Genomic DNA, 5,572 nt, shown 5'->3' on the forward strand with positions numbered 1-5,572 from the left:
TGACCCCTATTGATTTTCAGGTCACTAGGTCAAAGGTCACAGTGACATAAAAACATATTTACACAATGGCTGTCACTACAACGGAGAGCCCATATGGGGGGCATGCATGTTTTACAAACAGCCCTTGTTTTATATATAAAACATACACATGTTACTTTTATGTTAATGAATAAACACACACAATGCATAACTCGTCAACCAAACAACTCAAACAGACATTAGATTTGTTTATATTTCATAATTACATTTATATTCTGACAGAACATTATTTGGAAAAACACGACCTTCAATAAAAAACTGAAATAAATGTACTGCCTTTAGAACTCATTTTTGTGAGGAAAGTTTCATGTTGTGAGGTTTTTCTCATCAAGTTTCCGAATTTACCTTGTTGATAAGTCCTTTTGTATGGTCAATTTATCTTGTTTTAATCAGACAGAACAGTAATCTGATAGTGCAAAAAATAAAAAATTATAGCGTCAAATAAAAAGTGCTTTATCCTTTGTCTCAATAAAAAGCGCGTGAAAATTATACAGACATGCAGAACGTGGCATGGAAAGTATGGGTGTATTTTGTGTTGTATAAAAACGGGAACATCACGTCAGGTGAATTACGCCTGTTCAGTGGAAAAAAAACGCCCCGCTTGGACGTTATTTCATCACATCTTTAAATAGTAACAAATGCCAAAATGTATTTGATACTTAAGAAAATTTGCGAATGTTTGTGTTTCTTGTTATTCTTGAGCACATTTATAGTAAATATATACCAGAATTTGCTTTAAAACTGGAATATACGGGATTATCAGGTAATTGGCAAGTTATAATTTTGGTACAAGTAAGCAATATATTGCGATATATTGCAATACGGGTTTTTGAACTGACAATATATTGCATTACGGTTTTTGGCGTATTGTTGCAGCACTACCATTTATGGTCAATTAAAACTGTAAACCTGGGCTCAATGATATAACGAGGGCACCCTGGCTAGGTGAGTACAGTTAACCTGCAAGTATGCTGTAGTTCTGCTAATAATAACACCCATCAGTACTGCTAAAAAATACATGAGCCTCAATCTTGGAAAACGGGGCTTAATGCAATTGTAAAGGGTTGTCCCAGATAAGCACAGAATTGGCTCAATAGGGACGCCACTTTAAACATAAGGGGCTATTTCGTTCAAAGGAAGTCTCTTAAAAGCAAAATCCAGTAAAGGCAGAAATTATTATCCCTTATAAACCTACGCTGACTGCACAGGCTAATCTGGCACAACATGTAACGCACATGCATTTAGCCCTGTTTTCCCACAGCAAGCATGTGAGTCCTGTCATTGGATTATTGCATGTACGTAAGGTGTCATCCCAGATACCACAGAGCAATCCAAAGAGACGTATCAAAGATAACAGTTAATACTGTGAAACAATTATTATTAATCGCCAAACATTGATTTTCGCATATTTCGTCAGTAGACAGATTGGTGGATTTAAGTTGCTTACCAATAATTATGTATAGTGTTAAAACAAAAGGAAGACTGAAAGAAATTAATATGCAACATAATCCACGCACATATCCTGCACACAAATTGAGAAAAAATCAAAGTTGAGACAAAATATTGACCACAGTCTATTTGTGATACTAAGGCGCGTAATACCCAGTCCGTACTTTATCTTGACTTTCTTCCTGCTGCTAAGGCTAGTATTCCATCTATCCGCATACGTATCCGCAAAATCATAATACGGACGCTATATTCCATTTATCCGCATACGTCGAGCATATCTTTATTTTTGTATATGGATAAAACTAAATATTATAATTGAGATAATTATTATGAATTTAAGTTGATATAAGGTACAAATCATCATTCTGACTGTAAAAGAATGCAAATGGTAAATACCTGAAACGTCTTCTTTAAGTGCCTAGGCTATGTTTTTCCAAACATTTGAAGTAAAATCCCAATATGCAGAACTGAGTTAGTTGTATAATTCTGGGTAATTTTTCACGAATTTGATAGTTTTTCAGTTGATTTTTAAGATGACAGCTACTCTCATCATGCTTAATGCCGTCTGTATCTTGTCCGCATCCGCATTAGAATGCTCACTTGAGCGTTCTTAGGGCTCAACATTAACCTAAAAACCAGCATGCCCTGCCGGGCAAGTACTTAGAAAATCTACTTGCCCTGTACGTATTAAGCCACTTGCCCAAACATGAAATATCACATTACCTGTAAACCTCATATTTTTTAATAAAGATCAAAATGATACACCACAAAACATTTTTTATTTTTGAACATTAAGCAAAATGATTACAGCAATTAAAGTCTAAATTAAATGCTCTTTGTTCTTTTTTTGCACATGCCCAGGCGGACAACTAGATTATAAAATAACTTGGCCGGACCCAACTTTTTTTGCCAGGGGCAATAGGACAACCGTTAATGTTGAGCCCTAGAACTTTTTTTGCGGACGCCTTTTGCGCATGCGGATATACGGATGTGGAAGAATGGAATAAAGTGCATTTCAACTTGTTCTATTTTTTTGCGGATGCGGATATGCGGATGCTGATACGGACAGATGGAATACCAGTCTTAATCTATGAGAAGGAAGAAACTTGACCTTTCATAGAGTGTACTATTAGGGGATATACTGTAACATCAGGGTGCTATCAATCTTTTTTATTTTCAGAGGTCTAGTGCATTTTAATGGCTCATAAAACTTAAATATGCTCATGCAGAAGGCTTCCCTTCCCAAATAAGTGTGTAAAACTCGAGTTAAACATGAGTTTTATCCGTGTTAAACCAAGCGGTATTGGCAGTTGGTTTTTAGTGGGTTTTGGTATGTTGGTTTTTGTGAGTTTTGGTAAGTTGGTTTTTTTCTGTGTGTAAAGTGGGTATTTTTACCAACTTGGTTAAAACTGAGTTAAACACAGAAAAAACTCACTTGTTACATAAATGTGGGCTTTGGTAAGTTGGTTTTTTGTGAGTTTTGGTAAGTTGGTTTTTTGTGAGTTTCGGTATGTTGGTTTTTTGCGAGTTTTGGTAAGTTGGTTTTTTCTGTGTTTAAAGTGGGTATTTTTACCAACTTGGTTAAAACTGAGTTAAACACAGAAAAAACTCACTTGTTACATAAATGTGGGCTTTGGTAAGTTGGTTTTTTGTGAGTTTTGGTATGTTGGTATTTTGTGAGTTTCGGTATGTTGGTTTTTTGTGAGTTTTGGTATGTTGGTTTTTTCTGTGTTTAAAGTGGTTTTTTTTACCAACTTGGTTAAAACTGAGTTAAACACAGAAAAAACTCACAAAAACCAACATACCAAAACTCACAAAAAACCAACATACCAAAACCCACAAAAAAACCAACATACCAAAACTCACAAAAGACCAACATACCAAAACTCACAAAAAACCAACTTAAACACACTTCTGTCTACAATAGTGTGTTTAAGTTGGTTTTTGTGAGTCTTTTGTTCGCTTAAGGGATCATAAAATTTTGCTTGTTTGACCTGTAACCTTTGTAAAAAAAAATATTTACACCTTAATGGTAAAAAGGTTATTTGAGATAAAATCACAACAGATCATTACAAGCCCCATGTGATTATAAATAAAAGACACACACAATTTGCAAAAAACAATGTTTATATTAAAAAAAACAAATAATGTGAACATTTTTACAGTGCATTTTTAACAAAACCAGGAAAACATCTACCCAAGATACATTATCACAATATGCGAGCACATTTAACATAATAAATTAAAATAAATAACATTCTCCTCTTTGGGCTACCACAGGTAAAAATGGGAGGAAGGGTATGAACCATGATTATATACAGTTTCAGTTAGTGAGGGGTGATACAGAGGATAAAATTAATAATAATTGTTTTTAACTGTGTTGGTGGTACCGGATTTATAAAATGACAACATTAAGGAATCCTTCATCCTATCTTTTCCTGGAATAGCCCTTTACACATATTTACACCTATGAACAAAGGAACATATTGCTCAGCACTAAACAGTTTATATATTCTCCCCGCAGTACATGACACGAAGCCTCCTCAAGGCCCATCTCATGTTCTCTTCCACTGTTGATATGGGCAGGGCAAACTTTTTGGAGATGACAACTGAAATGTATATGAACAATCAATGCAGGATTTTACTGTACATTACAGTATTAAAAAACATGTAGAAGTTTATTCCACCCAAATCAAGTCTGATCTGAATGACTTGATTTTGGTGGAATAAACTTTTACATCAATATTATCAGTTCAGATATCCCATTTTAACATCATCTACATTAGAAGGATTTCAAAAGAGGTTTTTGAAACAAGGAGGCAAATTACTGTTGCTTGAATTTTTTATATCGTTCAAAATTAGAGCTTGATCGTTAACTTTATACTGAGGTTATTTTTGTCTGCCTATGTGTTAAATTCTCAAAACTTTTATACACAAACACAATTTTTAGTAACTCTTAAATTTTAGCAGTAGTATTAAATTAACGCAAGACAGATTATGTGCTGGAGTCAAATTTGAATCAATTGCATTATGTTTGTTTCAAAATGAATATGGAGGCAGTAGAACACCTATATATTTAAATCCCCTTTTTCCCTATAAAAAAGAATCATACCAACCATGGCGTAGTGTTCAGCAATCAGGAGACCCTCTCGAATCTCCCCCTTAGGGGAGGTTGAACAGCACTTCATAGAGCAGTCACCAGCTGATCAGGTCTGAAAACTATACTGTCATGGCCTTTGCGAGGTGCGTCTTGTGCATGATCTCATTTGAGATCAGGTCCTGAAAGATATTTTATAATGTAAGTGATAAATATTGCTGTTATGGTATATCTTGTTACTATAAATATTATTAATTTAAATCAAAACAAGTTTGTTTGCTTGTTGTTTTTGTTTGTTTATTTTTGCAATTTAAATTCTGTGATCACATGTGACTTAACGCTTGTCATAAATAATTAAAAGAAATTACGTGTGGTAGAAAATACTGTTTGAAAATGTACCAAGATATGTGGTCTCATTTGGCTGTGTGGACTGGTCGGAAGTGTGACGCCTTTCAAATGCTAAAACCTGTATAGTTTTACCTCTCAACAAATCCAACTTTCCTTGGTCAAGGACAGGGCTCAGTTTTCCCACTCCTGATCTACTCAAGTTGGGCTGCTCGTGCAGGGTAAAATCTGGTGTCAAAATCCATACATCAGTTAGTCCCCCTTCTGCTGTCTTTTGGCAGGAATATTCTATCCAAAGAATCTTCCAATCAATGTAAATTTCAGTTTGTTTTCAAAACATAACTTCCTGTCTCCAGCCAATCAAAGTCGCTTGTTTTCAAATAGATGGTGGCTCAGCCAATCAAAAGTCTATCAACACCCCTTTGTTTGGCCTATAGATGGAGCACTGATACTGTGATAAGAATTAATGTTTATGATTTAATTGGGGGGGGGGGAGGGCTAATCTCTTATGTGTGTCAGCCAATTACTAAATCTGAGAAATATCTACTGATTTCAACACCAACATATATGTATTTATTGAATAATACACAGCACCCTTAGCATATTATATTTAATTGTGAATATTTAAAATAAACATGCTGA

General features: G+C 34.7%; 1 long non-coding RNA gene across 2 annotated transcripts; it reads right to left on the reverse strand.

Annotated features, from left to right (window-relative positions):
- Positions 1 to 3,597: 3,597 nt before the first annotated feature.
- Positions 3,598 to 5,225, reverse strand: LOC127856392 (uncharacterized). Of its 2 annotated transcripts, none has more exons than XR_008038008.1 (3): positions 5,066 to 5,225; positions 4,601 to 4,767; positions 3,598 to 4,097 (listed from the first exon to the last, which is right to left on the reverse strand). It is a non-coding gene; the product is annotated as an uncharacterized LOC127856392 (long non-coding RNA). The 2 variants fall into 2 exon arrangements; XR_008038009.1 differs by having other exon boundaries at positions 4,985 to 5,082.
- Between the last annotated feature and the right edge of the window lie 347 nt (positions 5,226 to 5,572).

This window comes from Dreissena polymorpha, chromosome 13 (genome assembly GCF_020536995.1).
Source record: "Dreissena polymorpha isolate Duluth1 chromosome 13, UMN_Dpol_1.0, whole genome shotgun sequence".
NCBI lineage: Eukaryota > Metazoa > Mollusca > Bivalvia > Myida > Dreissenidae > Dreissena > Dreissena polymorpha.